The sequence below is a fragment of the Pelobates fuscus genome, chromosome 2 (genome assembly GCF_036172605.1).
Source record: "Pelobates fuscus isolate aPelFus1 chromosome 2, aPelFus1.pri, whole genome shotgun sequence".
Taxonomy (NCBI): Eukaryota; Metazoa; Chordata; class Amphibia; order Anura; family Pelobatidae; genus Pelobates; species Pelobates fuscus.
This window is the reverse complement of record NC_086318.1, coordinates 294,172,109-294,191,093: the sequence shown is the minus strand read 5'-3', so window position 1 is coordinate 294,191,093 and position 18,985 is coordinate 294,172,109.

The window sequence follows — 18,985 nt, the reverse complement described above, 5'->3', positions numbered from 1 at the left end:
GGAAACCAAGTTTAACCAAACCGAGTTCGGTAGTTTCCTCCCGGACGGTCAGAGCCTAAAGTAGCGAGAGTCCGGTTCGGTAGTTACAGGAACGAAATCCATACGGAATATAACAGCTGCATAAGATAATTCCCTTGTTACAGCATACGAATTCCAAATAACAGTCAGAGTCCAGGTTCAGGATACAAGCAGAACTAACGTTTATTCACACACATGGCTTTTTATGCAGGTCCCCATGCAAGGGGACATCCCACAGGGAGGAGTAACATTTATCCAATCCCGAACAGTAAAAATATAAAACACACCCAATACAAACAGGCAGTTCCCTCCCCTAGTCCTGGAGATAATCAGGTCTGATATAGTAACAACCTAATTATCTCCAGGCTGAAAATTCACTATTTTCCCCAATTTCTGGAACACCCCTTTATACCTGGGGTATCCCCACAAATACTATATCCCCTGATAGCCCCGATCCGGGTGACCAACATATCCAAATTTCACCCGGATCGGTTCAGGGGTTCGCAAAAAGTATGGAAGTCCTTTGTGACCGGTCCACTGGGGGCGGACTGCCCAAAATAGTTCCAGAGGTTCGTGTGGTTTTGCCGGTCACTTCAGAAAAAGGGAAGAAATGCATAAAAGTACCGAATGAATTCCCCTGGCTCCTAGCAGCGATTGTTCCCCTCATTCGTGTGCATATTTGTACCGAATAGCGCTCTCCTAGCTAATCGGTATCACTAGTTCCAGCGTTCGCATGATGGAGACCGGTGATTGGGAAGTCGAGTGTCCGATTTTAGTTCCAGACACTCGACGACCAAGTCCCGCTGCCTTTGTTTGGCGAAAAAAAGATGGCCACGGTTTTCTCTGCCACGTGGCGTTCGACAGTACGAACGCTGACCGCACACATAGAGGGTGAAAGTGATGCCGGCTTTGAAGTTAAGTGAGCCAGGGGTGGTCTCTGTTCGGCAGTCCCATCTGCCGAATGAAAAGTACACAAAAAAGCAAGAACTATGCAACAAAATATCGAATAATATAGTCATTTCTTCACAATACGTATTATGTAACTATACAATCTGCAATGTGCACAGGTATACATCGAATATACAACATATATATTTATATATACTACACTCAATAGTTATATACTCTGTATATACTTGTTATGCTTAAATGCACTATACACTCTACATGCACTATGCTCATATATACACCATATATCCTGTGTATTCTATATACAATCTGCAGTGTACACAGGTATACACCAAATATACAATATATATACTACATTCAATAGTTACATACACTGTATATACTTGTTATGCTTAAATGCACTATACACTCTACAAACACTACATACACTATATACATATATACACCATATATCCTGTTTATTCTATATACAATCTGAAATCTATAGAGGTATACACCTACTATACAATATAAATACTACATTCAATAGTTATATACTCTATATGTTCTTGTTATGCTTAAATGAACTATACACTCTACAGGCACTATACTCATATATACACCATATATCCTGTGTATTCTATATACAATCTTCAATGTATAGAGGTATACACCGAATATACAATATATATACTACATTCAATAGTTAAATACGCTATATATACTTGTTATGCTTAAATGCACTACACACTCTACATGCACTATGCTCATATATACACCATATATCCTGTGTATTCTATATACAATCTGCAGTGTACACAGGTATACACTAAATATACAATATATATACTACATTCAATAGTTACATACACTGTATATACTTGATATGCTTAAATGCACTATACACTCTACAACACTACATACACTATATACATATATACACCATATATCCTGTTTATTCTATATACAATCTGAAATCTATAGAGGTATAGACCTACTATACAATATATATACTACATTCAATAGTTATATACTCTATATGTTCTTGTTATGCTTAAATGAACTATACACTCTACAGGCACTATGCTCATATACACACCATATATCCTGTGTATTCTATATACAATCTGCAATGTATAGAGGTATACACCGAATATACAATATATATACTACATTCAATAGTTACATACGCTATATATAGTTGTTATGCGTAAATGCACTATACACTCTACATACATTGTATACATCTAAACATATATACACCATATATCCTGTGTATTCTATATACAATCTGCAATGTATAGAGGTATACACCAAATATACAATATATATACTACATTCAATAGTTACGTTATGTATAATATAAAGGGTGGGCCAATATTAAGAGTAGGATTTGACAGGTAAATAACTTGTTAGTAGTTGAATTTTTCAATTGCAGGTACATATTATAAAAGAGTCTTGGTCAATTCATCATGGGTAATTTCATCCTTTGAGCTGCTAAATACTTCCTGTGGGGATATCTGAAGTTGTTGGTGTATATTAACAAGCCGCGTACACTTGAGCAGATCAAGGAGAATATCCGTGCATAAATTCGAGTCTCTAACATTCGCTTTTGTAATGAACAATTGAATCGAAAGCGTCCAACTTTGTGCGGCGGTAATGGAACTCATTTAATAGACGTCATCTTCCGTACATAGTCAAGCAAATCTTCATTCGCTGAGCATTCATTGTATGTAATGTCATTGAAATTGGTTCATTCATAGAAAAACTGTTATTCACCCCTCAAACCCTACTCTGAATTTTGGCAGACTTTAAACTATATATACAATAAAAATACATAAATGCACTATATACTCTACACTTACTCTGCACATGATACGTATTATGTAACTATGCAATCTGCAATATGCACAGGTATACATCGAATATACAACATATATATTTATATATACTACACTCAATAGTTATATACTCTGTATATACTTGTTATGCTTAAATGCACTATACACTCTACATGCACTATGCTCATATATACACCATATATCCTGTGTATTCTATATACAATCTGCAGTGTACACAGGTATACACCAAATATACAATATATATACTACATTCAATAGTTACATACACTGTATATACTTGTTATGCTTAAATGCACTATACACTCTACAAACACTACATACATTATATACATATATACACCATATATCCTGTTTATTCTATATACATTCTGAAATCTATAGAGGTATACACCTACTATACAATATAAATACTACATTCAATAGTTATATACTCTATATGTTCTTGTTATGCTTAAATGAACTATACACTCTACATGTACAATGCTCATATATACACCATATATCCTGTGTATTCTATATACAATCTTCAATCTATAGAGGTATACACCTACTATACAATATAAATACTACATTCAATAGTTATATACTCTATATGTTCTTGTTATGCTTAAATGCACTACACACTCTACATGCACTATGCTCATATATACACCATATATCCTGTGTATTCTATATACAATCTGCAGTGTACACAGGTATACACTAAATATACAATATATATACTACATTCAATAGTTACATACACTGTATATACTTGTTATGCTTAAATGCACTATACACACTACAACACTACATACACTATATACATATATACACCATGTATCCTGTTTATTCTATATACAATCTGAAATCTATAGAGGTATACACCGAATATACAATATATATACTACATTCAATAGTTACGTTATGTATAATATAAAGGGTGGGCCAATATTAAGAGTAGGATTTGACAGGTAAATAACTTGTTAGTAGTTGAATTTTTCTATTGCAGGTACATATTATAAAAGAGTCTTGGTCAATTCATCATGGGTAATTTCATCCTTTGAGCTGCTAAATACTTCCTGTGGGGATATCCGAAGTTGTTGGTGTATATTAACAAGCCGCGTACACTTGAGCAGATCAAGGAGAATATCCGTGCATAAATTCGAGTCTCTAACATTTGCTTTTGTAATGAACAATTGAATCGAAAGCGTCCAACTTTGTGCGGCGGTAATGGAACTCATTTAATAGACGTCATCTTCCGTACATAGTCAAGCAAATCTTCATATGCTGAGCATTCATTGTATGTAATGTCATTGAAATTGGTTCATTCATAGAAAAACTGTTATTCACCCCTCAAACCCTACTCTGAATTTTGGCAGACTTTAAACTATATATACAATAAAAATACATAAATGCACTATATTCTCTACAATATATAAATATTTATTTAATGCACATTAATACACTTTTAACACCATTGACTTTATGTATTTACACTCTTTATAGTTTATAAATATATATATATACACTCTCAATTAACTTTATACATATTTACTATATATACAATGTAAACGGTATACACACATACATAATTCTATAGAATTATATTCTCCATATAGCAAGGCAGTAAGGAAAGTCTGCATTATATTCTTAATTAAGAAGGTGGGAAATACCCACAATGCACTTTCCTTACCTTCTCTTACTAATCTTTCTCGCATCCTTAACGCACTTAAGCTCTTCATATATGAGACCATCTTGAAAATGGATCCACGTAATATCCTTCCCCTTCTTCTTGATCCACCAGTCTCTCTTTGGCCCAGATTTTGATGAACATGTAGGACCCTCTGATTGGTGTTTTTAAACATTTCATCAAGCCTGGCTTTAGGTTGTCCTCCTTGGCCCTTGACACCAGCTGTAAACAAGACAACTCTAGTTGATTCGAGCATTCTGATGTTGCTATGACTACTTTTGGTTTCATATCAGTGGCTATAAATGATGTCATAAACGGTTTTATGTTGCACAGGGAAAGTCAATGCTTCAGTGTCAAGCATGCAAAATGTGCAGTCTATTAACAGTCACTCACTCACTCACTCAATCAATCTGCAATGAATGATATCAATGTAGCATTGATTAATAGATTCCTAAATGGATCCCAGGTACTGATTTCATATCAAGCAATAGTTTTTTTTTTTTTTACTACAGTAGTAGTGTTTCACATTTATCTAAATAAATACTGGTTCTTTCATTTATACTGGGAATAGATTATACCTTTAAATACCCTGCCAGAATATAATGTGACCCTACAATGGTGCCATCCAAGAAATTCCCCATCAGACATACATTAACATTAATATGGGGTCAAAACATATCAAATGTACTTAAAGAAACACTCTAACATTAAGGATACAAACTGTAGCGGAGAGCTGATTTCTCACAGCTTAACTCCACCAATATATCCAGAGGATGCAGGAACAAGTAGTAAATCCAAGAGAATATCCAGCACAATCAGCAGTAAAATCCAATAGTATCCCATCACCTTTCCCAATCACTGGGCGACACACAGTATCAGGAGTAGAACTAATGTTTAATGGCAACATTCCTTCTTTTATGAGATTCTCCCATGCAAGGGGTTGATTCACATTAATTACACTTTGCACCAATCATACAGACATACTTCCCACACATCTCCTCCCCTTAGCTTAACAGATAATATGATTATATTGTACATACTTTTCCCCACTTTCCAGATGTACCCCAAATATGTGTGATATACCTTTAAAAATGGTACACCCCCCCCCTGTAGCCCTGATCTGGATGAGCAACATATCCAAAAATCACCCAGATCAGACCAGGGGTTCGGGAGTTATGGGAAGGTAAAGTTTTGACCGACCGCATGGCTGAAGATGCCGAAATTAGTACCATGAAATCTGGCCCTGCGGTCGGTCGGTCTCTATTTGGGCCCCAAAACTCCCGAAAGGCTATGCCACACATAATTGACTTGGTAACCGGATGAATCCCTTAGTTCGTGGGATTCAGCCTACCGAATGCCGGGCCGTTCGTGAGTTATTTTCTGTACTTTCTGCCGTCCTGGAGGTCTTAGCGGTGTTCGGCTAGTCTAGTGTCCGTTTTCAGTTCCAGACACTCGACGACCAAACACCGCTGTTCGTGGGGTTAAGATGGCCGCCGCCACGTGTTCGGCTGCCAAAATGGCAGCCACTTAGGGGATACAGCAGTGAATTCGTATAAACCAAGAGAATGAGAGAAACGAGGAGGGTGGTAAATTGCATGATTAATGTACATCAGGGTGGTTCGTTTGTTCGGTACTTTGTTCGTATACCGAACAAAGTATGCCCATAGCTGGTGCAATGTCAGTCTGTATAATCCAGGCATGTAAAACCTCAGCAGTGCCAACAAATAAAACGAAAGATGGGACAGCCAAAAAGGGGTTCCGCTACACAAACATTTGGTTGCTTCATCTAAGTGTTGCTTCTAAGTGTGTGTGGTTGGAGATATTCTGGAGAGTTTTACAGAAGCTTCAACTGTCTCAGAGTTGTGCTAAGAGTTTTCTTTTTTACTGTTACAGGTAAGATTCATCTGTAGGAAAAGGTTACTGATTGCACAAGGTGTGATTTCCTGCTGGTAATTATAAGGCATTTGATTTGATTAGGTAGCTACTTGCTATTGATTGCTGTTTAAATTAGCTATTGTTTGCAAATAAGCAGAGGCCTACCCAGGTGTTAAACATTCCTAGTGGGAGGTGATTTTAGGAGTATATAAGAGTTGTTGTCATTAGCTTGGCTAATATACCTTGGTTGCTTCATCTAAGTGTTGCTTCTAAGTGTGTGTGGTTGGAGATATTCTGGAGGTAATCTGAGGTATTCAGGAGGATAAATAAAAAGTTAAGATTCCTTTGATTTAAATTATTTACCTCATTGGAATGGCAGACTTAGTTCAGTGTAATAGTTGCTATGCATTTGTTTCGCGTTCCACTTTTTGGAGGTTTGGTTGTTGTCTAATCTGTAGACAGTTCTCTATCTTGCGGCAGGAGATTGTATTTTTGAAGTCTGAGATTTGTAAATTATCTGGTAAACAAACTGTAACGGAATGCAGTACATTAGTCCACGATATCCGTTGGTATCCTCAGGAAATCCACAGTCAGAGCAGAAAGCACGGCAATATTCCCCATCCTCCCAATAACCGGACGAAACACAGTTTGGGAGTCAACTAACTCAGTTTATTCACAGGCTGGCATATTTAAGCAGTTCCCCATGCAAGGGGTTTCCTTACAGATAATCCAGGGGATTTCTCCCAACATGCATTGTTCTTTTCCCAGCCGGAATTGCTGCACGAGAGGGATACTCCCACTAAAATGGACGATTAAGTGGATTATCCCCTCGTGCAGCAGAACGGACAATTTACTTTAAAATACATATTTTCCACAATATTCGGTATTTTAAGATGACTGAACGTTCGGTAGATAGCTGGGGTCGAAGCGCATACTTCGTGGAAATACCGCTTCGATCCCAGCTGAATTGACCGAACGCCGCACGAAACACATTAAAACATTGAGTTCGGTTTAAAAGTACCGAACAGCTAGGGGGAACAGAATGTGCCGAACGCGGGACTCCCGAACGCTCTGGAAGTCCAGCGGTGTTCGGATCATTGAGTAGCCGTTTTCAGTTCCAGGCTCTCGACGACCGAACACCGCTGCAGAGACAAAGGATCCAAGATGGCCGACCGCCGCATGGTCGGTAGCCGAACGGCGGCCACCTAAGAGAGCCCTTAATTACCGATTGCAACATTGTTGCAATCGGTTAATTGGTGCCACACGACTTGTGAATGGGTGGTCTACCTGGGGAGCCCGCATTCGTACGGCGAACGGCCAGGATAGCCGTGTTTCGTCGAACGAATGCTTTGTCTGCTGGCAGCGTACGGCTGCCAGCATGCGAACGGCCATAACACAGCACATATACAGGTAAGGACACACAGTATGCATTCAGCCTATGGACAACCTACAGTAAATATAGTTCAGAAGTGGCTAGGTTTGCCACAATGCTCCCCCAGAACCAAGCCGGCATACACAGTCTGATCCCAACGGATCGGCTTGGGGATGTCCGGGAGAGTACTCACAGATCACTTCTCGAGTTCAGTCTGTCTGGATAACCCGTCAGCGTTACCGTTTTGTTTTCCTGGCCGGTAATGGATGGTAAAGTCAAAGGGCTGCAGTGCCAAACTCCAGCGCAGCAGCCTGGCATTGTCTCCAGACACACGGTTTAGCCACACCAACGGGTTGTGATCTGTGAGTAAGGAAAAAGGTTGTCCATACAAATACGGCTGTAACTTTTTAAGGGCCCACACCACGGCCAGGCATTCTTTCTCAATGGCGGCGTAGCTCACTTCACGGGGCAACAACTTGCGGCTTAAGTAGGCTACGGGATGTTCTCCGCCATCGGCTCCCACTTGACTCAGCACTGCCCCCAATCCAAACATTGAAGCGTCTGTGTGGACAAGAAATCTTTTAGTTGGATCAGGAGCAGTCAACACAGGAGCATTAGTTAGAGTTGTCTTGAGTTGTTGGAATGCCTGCTCACACTCTGTGCAGACAACCAGTCGGGGAAGGTTCTTTTTGGTCAGGTCCGTCAGGGGTTTGGCCAGGGTGCTGTAGTCGGGTACAAATTTCCTATAATACCCTGCAGTCCCTAGAAACGCTAGCACCTGAGTTTTGGTCCTTGGGGTAGGCCACTTAGCTACGGCCTCAATTTTGGCTGGCTCGGGTCTCTGCTGCCCACACCCTACTCGGTGTCCCAGATACTGCAACTCGGCGATACCTACGTGGCACTTACTAGGTTTTAAAGTTAACCCGGCTTCCCCAATACGGTCTAGGGTCGCCCCTATATGGTGTAGGTGATCTTCCCAGGTCTGGCTGAAGATGGCTATGTCATCCAGATAGGCACAGGCATACTCCTGGAATCCGTCCAGTAGCCGATCTACCATCCGCTGAAAAGTAGCCGGAGCGTTTTTCATTCCGAAGGGCATGACCTTAAACTGGTACAGGCCAAACGGAGTGACAAACGCCGACTTGGGGATGGCATCATCGGCTAGAGGAATTTGCCAGTATCCCTTACACAAGTCAATGGTAGTGAGATACTGACCCCGTGCCATCTTATCTAGCAGCTCGTCTATCCGAGGCATCGGGTAGGCATCAGACACTGTCTTGTCATTCAGCCTCCGGTAGTCAACGCAGAATCGGGTAGTGCCGTCCTTTTTAGGCACCAGGACTACCGGCGATGCCCAGGGGCTATCTGAGGGTTCGATAACCCCTAGGTGCAGCATTTCATCTAGCTTGGCCTTCATATGGGTCCGGTCTGATTCCGGAACCCTATATGGAGCCTGTCGCATAGGTAGCTGTCCCGGGGTTTCGACTCGGTGGGTGGCTAGCGGAGTGTACCCAGGTAAATTGGAGAAGGTAGCCCCTTTAGCTACGATCAGCGCCTGTACCTGGGCACGCTCGTGCGGGCTTAGCCGCTCCCCCAGCTGGACTCCCCGGGAGGGCTCTATCGGTTCTTCCGGTTCTAGTAGATCAGGTAGTGGCAGGTTCTCCTGATCTTCTAAGGCGGAGGCACAGATTGCCGTCACATCCTCTATCCTCTCATGGTAGGGTTTGAGCATGTTTACGTGGAGCATGCGTCTCTTCCCTACCCCTGAGCAGGGGCCGATCACATAGGTAGTGTCGCATCGCTGCTCTACTACCTGGTATGGGCCTTGCCAGATGGCCTGCAGCTTGTCTGTGCGGACAGGTTTTAAAGTCAGCGTCGCTGACGTTGCTGCGCCGCCTGGAGGTTGGTGTGCACAGCCTGAGTTAGCGCCTCCAGACGGTCTCTGAACTCCAGTACATATGATACGATAGGGGTTTCGCTAGCCGTACTCTCCCCCTCCCAGTGTTCCCTAATCAAGTTCAAGGGTCCCCGTACCCTCCTCCCAAACAATAGTTCAAATGGGGAGAACCCGGTCGATTCTTGGGGAACCTCTCTATACGCAAAGAGCAGGTGAGGCAGGAACCTCTCCCAGTCTTTGTGGGTTTCCCCGAACGTCCGAAGCATATGCTTCAGCGTCCCATTGAATCTCTCACATAGTCCATTGGACTGGGGGTGGTAGGCGGAATTGACTATTGGCTTAATGCCACATACCTTCCACATATGTTGGGTGACCTCGGCAGTAAATTGGGTGCCCCGGTCGGATATTATTTCTTGGGGCAATCCTACCCTGGAAAACACTTTCATTAAGGCTTCAGCTACGGTTTCAGCATGAATGTTAGTGAGGGCCACCGCTTCGGGGTACCTGGTGGCGTAGTCCACCACGGTTAAAATATACTTTTTGCCAGAGGGACTGGGTTTTGGCAGGGGCCCTACTATGTCTACCGCTACCCTGCTGAAGGGTTCGGCAATAATGGGTAGGGGGCATAACTTGGCCTTGTGGCGATCCCCTCGTTTACCTACTCGCTGGCAAACGTCGCAGGAGGTGCAATACTGTCGCACATCCTGTGAGATTCCGGGCCAGAAAAACGCATGCGTCAGGCGGTATCAGGTGCGGGTCATCCCTAGGTGTCCCGACAAGGGGATATCATGAGCAATTCTAAGCAGCTCCTGCCTATACTTCTGTGGTACTACTAACTGTTTGTTAGTCAAGGTGACAGATCCCCCCACGTCCTTGGCCGTGACACTGTACAATAACCCTTTCTCCCACGTGTAATGCTCCCCCTCTAGCCCTGTCTGGTCAGCTTGTGCCCGGTCCCTATAGACTTGTAGAGTGGGATCGGTCTGTACTTCAGTGACAAAGGTAGTCGGGGTATCCCAGGACATGGGAGTCGGGTGGGGGTCATGGTTTCTTACCTGAGCCTCAGAGTGTATCGGTGTAGCCGTGGTGCGAGCCTGTTGCCGTGTGGTTACTGGATGGGCTTCCTGGTAGGGAGCCTGTGGAACAAAGGCAGAGGTCATCTGGCCCAAATCATTCCCTAGCACAACATCTGCTGGTAAGTTCTGCATTAGTCCCACTTCTACTGTCCGACTCTCCCGCACCCCAGTTCAAATGTACTTTCGCCGTGGGTAGTCGGTATACGGCTCCCCCGGCTACCCGAACGGCCACAGATCCACCAGTATGCGTGCCCTCCGATACCAAATGGGGTGCTATCAGGGTTAAGGTAGCTCCCGAATCCCGCAGTCCCTGAACCTCGTTCCCCTCAAGCGTTACCAGCTGCCGGTGATGTTGCCGGTTGTCGGTGGCTCGGACCGACATTACCTCGTGCAAGATACCCAGGGGCTCCTCCGCATGAACACTCCACAACTCCTGAGTGGCTGGTTCCCTCTGGTAATGGTGAGCAGCCGCCCTGGGTACGGGGCTTGGACGCCCCTGATTCCAGGTGGGCCTGCCACGATTCTGGGTGCATTCTCGGGCCATATGCCCCCATTGTTTACAGGAATGGCACTGGATGTTGGCCCGCCCGTTGTATCTGGAAGGGGGCGGTACATGTCCTTGCGAAGGACGGAACGGGGTGGCTGTGGGCGCTAGAGGTGGTGGAGCGCTAGGTAGTCCTGTGGGTCGGGAGTAGCTTTTGGCTACAGGTCCCTGGTGCCTCCGGGCATCAAAGTGTTGATCGGCCAATCTAGCTGCTTCAGGTAGGGTGAGGGGTTTCCTGTCCCGCACCCATTCTTGAGTCTCCGGGGATAATCCATAAAAAAATTGCTCCAGCAACATCATCTGACGCAATTCCTCCATGGTGGTGGCGTTACTGGCCTGTATCCACCCTTGGGAGGCTTGATCCAGTTTGTGTGCCCATTCGGCATGCGAATCTCGCTATGGTTTGCGTAAGTGTCTGAACTTGCGCCGGTATGCCTCTGGGGTAATGGCATACCTCTCCAAGATTGCGCGCTTTACTTTTTCGTAATCTTTGCTGTCCTCACTGGGCACAGCACGGTAAGCTTCAGCTGCCCGACCTGCTAGTTTGCTTGCTAGCAGTTGCACCCATACTGACCGTTCTAGCTCATGTAGATCACACAGTCTTTCAAAGTCCTGCAAGTACCCATCGATTTTGTCCTTTTCCTCGCAAAAGGCTCTGAAGGCCTGGTACGGGAGCTTGGGCTTTACCGGGTTGTAAAGGGACCCTGTGTTGGACTCGGTTCGAGTCAAGGCGTGCTGCGGGCTGTGTGCCATTACGTATTCCTGCACGTTGGCCATCACCATATTCAACATGGCATCCGATATCGGCTGCGGCAAAAATGCTAGCCTGGTCCTCATCTCTCTTTCATAGAGCGTTTCTTCCATAACTACTGGGGGTGTAGCGCTGCGGGCTTGGTCTCCCTCCATCAGCTCGGCAATTAGTACCACCTTGGTTTTGCTGCTGGCTACTTTCCCCCTGGCTTCCAGTAGTTCTTTTAAAGTCTGCCGTTTCAGTATGGTATAATCAATCTCCATACGAATTGCCCTTGCTTTCCTTGTTCGGTAGTTCCAGTTACACGAACTCTGCTTTTCGGCTGTAAGGTTCGGATCCCGTCGCTTGCCACCAATTGTAACGGAATGCAGTACATTAGTCCACGATATCCGTTGGTATCCTCAGGAAATCCACAGTCAGAGCAGAAAGCACGGCAATATTCCCCATCCTCCCAATAACCGGACGAAACACAGTTTGGGAGTCAACTAACTCAGTTTATTCACAGGCTGGCATATTTAAGCAGTTCCCCATGCAAGGGGTTTCCTTACAGATAATCCAGGGGATTTCTCCCAACATGCATTGTTCTTTTCCCAGCCGGCATTGCTGCACGAGAGGGATACTCCCACTAAAATGGACGATTAAGTGGATTAACCCCTCGTGCAGCAGAACGGACAATTTACTTTAAAATACATATTTTCCACAATATTTGGTTGTGGCAAACCTAGCCACTTTTGAACTATATTTATTTTGGGTTGTCCGTAGGCTGAATGCATACTGTGTATCTTTAACTGTATAGGTGCTGTATTATGGCCGTTCGCATGCTGGCAGCCGTACGCTGCCAGCATACCAAGCATTCGTTTGACGAAACACAGCTATTCCGGCCGTTCGCCATACGAATGCGGGCTCCCCAGGTAGACCACACATTCACAAGTCGTGTGGCACCAATTAACCGATTGCAACAATGTTGCAATCGGTAATTAAGGGCTCTCCTAGGTGGCCGCCGTTCGGCTACCGACCATGCGGCGGTCGGCCATCTTGGATCCTTTGTCTCTGCAGCGGTGTTCGGTCGTCGAGAGCCTGGAACTGAAAACGGCTACTCAATGATCCGAACACCGCTGGACTTCCAGAGCGTTCGGGAGTTCCGCGTTCGGTGCATTATGTTCCCCATAATTGTTCGGTACTTTTAAACCGACCTCAATGTTTGAATGTATTCTGTGCGGCGTTCGGTCAATTCAGCTGGGATCAGAGCGGTATTCTCACGAAGTGTGCGCTTCGACCCCAGCTATCTACCGAACGTTCATTCATCTCAAAGTACCGAATATTCTGTAAAATATGTATTTTAAAGTCAATTATCAGTTTTGCTGCACGAGGGGATAATCCACTTAATCGTCCATTTTAGTGGGAGTATCCCTCTCGTGCAGCAATGCCTGTTGGGAAAGTAACAATGCATGTTGGGAGAAATCCCCTGGATTGTCTGTAAGGAAACCCCTTGCATGGGGAACTGCTTAAATATGCCAGCTTGCGAATAAACTGAGTTAGTTGACTCCCAAACTGTGTTTCGTCAGGTTATTGGGAGGATTGGGGATATTGCCGTGCTTTCTACTCTGACTGTGGATTTCCTGAGGATACCAACGGATATCGTGTACTATTATACTGCATTCCGTTACAATTGGTGGCAAGCGACGGGATCCGAACCTTACAGCCGAAAAGCAGCGTTCGTGTAAACGGGAACTACCGAACAAGGAAAGCAAGGGCAATTCGTATGGAGATTGATTATACCATACTGAAATTACAGACTTTAAAAGAGCTACTGGAAGCCAGGGGTAAGATAGCCAGCAACAAATCTAAGGCTGTGCTGATCGCTGAACTGATGGAGGGAGACAGAGCCCGCAGCGCTACACCTCCACCAGCCATGGAAGAGACCCCATACCAGAAAGAGCTAAGGACCAGGATGGCTTTTCTGCCACAGCCAGTACCCATGGAAATAATGACCGTGCTGATGTCAGATGTGCATGATTCCCACATCACGCATTTAAAGCGTTTTGTGAAGAAAAGGACGAGATTGATGGGTATTTACAGGATTTTGAGCGGCTGTGCGATTTGCACGACTTGGAACCCGCAGTATGGGTGCCGCTGCTGGCAGGCAAATTATCGGGTAGGGCAGCTGAAGCCTACCGCGCTGTGCCCCGAGAGGACAGCAAAGATTACCCTAAAGTAAAGAGGGCGATCTTGGAGAGGTATGCCATTACCCCAGAGGCGTACCGGCGCAAGTTCAGGGGCTTGCGCAAACCTGAGAAAGATTCTCATGCCGAGTGGGCGCACAAGCTGGGTCAAGCATCACTAGGCTGGATACATGCCAGCAACGCTACTAATATGGAAGAGTTGCGACAGTTAATGCTGCTGGAACAGTTCTTTAATGGTTTGTCCCCAGAAGCACAAGAATGGGTGAGAGACCGTAAACCACTCACCCTACCCGAAGCCGCTAGATTGGCGGATCAGCATTTTGATGCCAGGAGGCATCACGGACTCCAAAATAAGACTCTCCCTCGGATTACCGGGCCACCCAATACTTTTACTCCTACCGGCCCCACAGTACCCCTGCACAGGCCAGCACTGAATACTCCACCACCCCCCTCCCGATACAACGGCCGGGCTAACATTCAGTGTCACACCTGCAAGCAGTGGGGACACATTTCTCGGGAGTGCACCCAAAACCGGAGCCGACAAGCTTGGAACCAGGTGCGACAAAATTTAACACCCAGGGCTGCTGCACATCACTACCAGGTAGCACCAGCCACCCAGGAAATGCTGAGCGCTCAAATTGAGGAGCCTCTAGGGGTGCTCCACGAAGTAATGTCGGTCCGAGTCACCGACAACCGACAACATCACCGGCAGCTAGTGACCCTGGAGGGGAAGGAGGTACAAGGGCTCCGGGATTCGGGAGCCACTTTAACTTTGGTTGCACCACATTTGGTACCAGGCGCAACCCACACTGGCGGCTCAGTGGCGGTACGGGTGGCCGGGGGAGCAGTATACTGGCTACCCACTGCCAAGGTACATTTGGATTGGGGTGTGGGAGAGGGAACTGTGGAAGTGGGGCTTATGCAAAATTTACCCGCAGATGTTGTGCTGGGGAATGACTTGGGCCAGATGACTTCCGCTTTTATCCCCCAGGCTCCATACCAGGAGGCCCACCCCGTAACCACCCGGCAGCAGGCTCGCACCACGGCTACACCGATACACTCTGAGGCTCAGGTAAGAGACCATGACCCCCAACCGACTTCCATGTCCTGGGATACCCCGACTACCTTTGCGACCGAAGTCCAGACAGACCCCACCCTCCAAGTATATAGGGACCGGGCACAAGCGGACCAAGCAGGGCTAGAAGGGGAGCGGTACACATGGGAGAAAGAGTTATTATACCGTGTCACGGCAAAAGATGTGGGGGGGGTCTGTCACCCTAGCAAACAGTTAGTGGTACCGCAGAAGTATAGGCAGGAGCTGCTTAGAATCGCTCATGATATCCCCTTGTCAGGACACCTAGGAATGACCCGTACCCGATACCGCTTAACGCATGCCTTTTTCTGGCCCGGAATCTCTCAGGATGTGCGACAGTATTGCACCTCCTGCGACGTCTGCCAGCGAGTAGGTAAACGAGGGGATCGCCACAAGGCCAAGCTATGCCCCCTACCCATTATCGCAGAACCCTTCAGCAGGGTAGCGGTGGATATAGTAGGGCCCCTGCCAAAACCCAGTCCCTCTGGCAAAAAGTACATTCTAACTGTAGTGGACTACGCCACCAGGTACCCCGAAGCTGTGGCCCTCACTAATATCCATGCTGAGACCGTAGCTGAAGCTTTAATGAAAGTGTTTTCTAGGGTAGGGTTTCCCCAAGAGATAATATCGGACCGAGGCACCCAATTTACGGCCGAAGTCACCCAACATATGTGGAAGGTATGTGGCATTAAGCCAATAGTCAATTCCGCCTACCACCCCCAGTCCAATGGACTATGTGAGAGGTTCAACGGGACGCTGAAGCAGATGCTTCGGACGTTCGGGGAGACCCACAAAGACTGGGAGAGGTTCCTACCTCACCTACTCTTTGCGTATAGAGAGGTCCCCCAGGAGTCGACAGGATTCTCCCCGTTTGAGTTACTATTTGGGAGGAGGGTGCGGGGACCCTTGAACTTGATTAGGGAACACTGGGAGGGAGAGAGTACTACTAACGAAACCCCTATCGTATCATACGTACTGGAGTTCAGAGACCGTCTGGAGGAGCTAACTCAGGCTGTACACACCAACCTCCAGGCGGCCCAGCAACGCCAGCGACGCTGGTACGATAGAGGAGCCCGAGACCGCAGCTTTCAGGTGGGACAGAAGGTTTTAATTTTAAAACCCGTCCGCACAGATAAGCTGCAGGCCATCTGGCAAGGCCCATACCAGGTAGTGGAGCAGCGATGCGACACTACCTATGTGATTGGCCCCTGCTCAGGGTTAGGGAAGAGACGCATGCTCCACGTGAACATGCTCAAACCCTACCATGAGAGGATAGAGGATGTGACGGCGATCTGTGCCTCCTCCTTAGAAGATCAGGAGAACCTACCCTTACCTGACCTACTAGAACCAGAAGAACCGATAGAGCCCTCCCGGGGAGTTCAGCTGGGGGAGCGGCTAAGCTCCCAGGAGCGTGCCCAGGTACAAGCGCTGATTGTAGCCAAAGGGGCTACCTTCTCCAATTTACCTGGGTACACTCCGCTAGCCACCCACCGAGTTGAAACCCCGGGACAGCTACTTATGCGACAGGCTCCATATAGGGTTCCGGAATCAGTCCGTACCCATATGAAAGCTGAACTAGATGAAATGTTACAGCTAGGGGTTATCGAACCCTCCGATAGCCCCTGGGCATCGCCAGTAGTCCTGGTGCCTAAAAAGGATGGTACCACCCGATTCTGCGTCGACTACCGGAGGCTAAATGACAAAACGGTGTCTGATGCCTACCCGATGCCCCGGATAGACGAGCTGTTAGATAAGATGGCACGGGGCCAGTATCTCACTACCATTGACTTGTGTAAGGGATACTGGCAAATTCCTCTAGCCGATGACGCCATCCCCAAGTCGGCGTTTGTCACTCCGTTTGGCCTGTACCAGTTCAAGGTCATGCCTTTCGGAATGAAAAACGCCCCGGCTACCTTTCAGCGGATGGTAGATCGGCTACTGGACGGTTTTCAAGAGTATGCCTGTGCCTATCTAGATGACATAGCCATCTTTAGCCAGACCTGGGAAGACCACCTACACCATATAGGGGCGATCCTAGATCGTATTGGGGAAGCTGGGTTAACTTTAAAACCTAGTAAGTGCCACATAGGTATGGCCGAGGTGCAGTATCTAGGACACCGAGTAGGGTGTGGGCAGCAGAGACCCGAGCCAGCCAAGATTGAGGCCGTAGCAAAGTGGCCTACCCCCAGGACTAAGACTCAAGTGCTGGCGTTCTTAGGGACGGCCGGCTATTACAGGAAGTTTGTTCCCGACTATAGCACCCTGGCCAAACCCCTAACGGACCTGACTAAAAATAACCTTCCCCGACTGGTTGTCTGGGCCCCAGAGTGTGAGCAGGCATTCCAACAACTCAAGACAGCTCTAACTAATGCTCCTGTGTTAACTGCTCCTGATCCAACTAAAATATTTCTTGTTCACACAGACGCTTCAATGTTTGGATTGGGGGCAGTACTGAGCCAAGTAGGAGCCGATGGCGGAGAACATCCCGTAGCCTACCTAAGCCGAAAGCTGTTGCCTCGTGAAGTGAGCTACGCCGCCATTGAGAAAGAATGCCTGGCCGTGGTGTGGGCACTTAAAAAGTTACAGCCATATTTGTACGGACAACCTTTTTCCTTGCTCACAGATCACAACCCGTTGGTGTGGCTAAACCGTGTATCTGGGGACAACGCCAGGCTGTTGCGCTGGAGTTTGGCGCTACAGCCCTTTGACTTCACCATACATTACCGCCCAGGAAAGCAAAACGGTAACGCCGACGGGTTATCCAGACAGACTGAACTTGAGAAATGATCTGTGAGTACTCTCCCGGACATCCCCAAGCCGATCCGTTGGGATCAGACTGTGTATGCCGGCTTGGTTCTGGGGGAGCATTGTGGCAAACCTAGCCACTTTTGAACTATATTTATTTTGGGTTGTCCGTAGGCTGAATGCATACTGTGTATCTTTAACTGTATAGGTGCTGTATTATGGCCGTTCGCATGCTGGCAGCCGTACGCTGCCAGCATACCAAGCATTCGTTTGACGAAACACAGCTATTCCGGCCGTTCGCCATACAAATGCGGGCTCCCCAGGTAGACCACACATTCACAAGTCGTGTGGCACCAATTAACCGATTGCAACAATGTTGCAATCGGTAATTAAGGGCTCTCCTAGGTGGCCGCCGTTCGGCTACCGACCATGCGGCGGTCGGCCATCTTTAATCCTTTGTCTCTGCAGCGGTGTTCGGTCGTCGAGAGCCTGGAACTGAAAACGGCTACTCAATGATCCGAACACCGCTGGACTTCCCAGCGGTTCGGGAGTTCCGCGTTCGGTACATTATGTTCCCCATAATTGTTCGGTACTTTTAAACCGACCTCAATGTTTGAATGTATTCTGTGCGGCGTTCGGTCAATTCAGCTGGGATCAGAGCGGTATTCTCACGAAGTGTGCGCTTCGACCCCAGCTATCTACCGAACGTTCATTCATCTCAAAGTACCGAATATTCTGTAAAATATGTATTTTAAAGTCAATTGTCCAATTGTCCAATCGTCCATTTTAGTGGGAGTATCCCTCTCGTGCAGCAATGCCTGTTGGGAAAGTAACAATGCATGTTGGGAGAAATCCCCTGGATTGTCTGTAAGGAAACCCCTTGCATGGGGAACTGCTTAAATATGCCAGCTTGAGAATAAACTGAGTTAGTTGACTCCCAAACTGTGTTTCGTCCGGTTATTGGGAGGATTGGGGATATTGCCGTGCTTTCTACTCTGAATGTGGATTT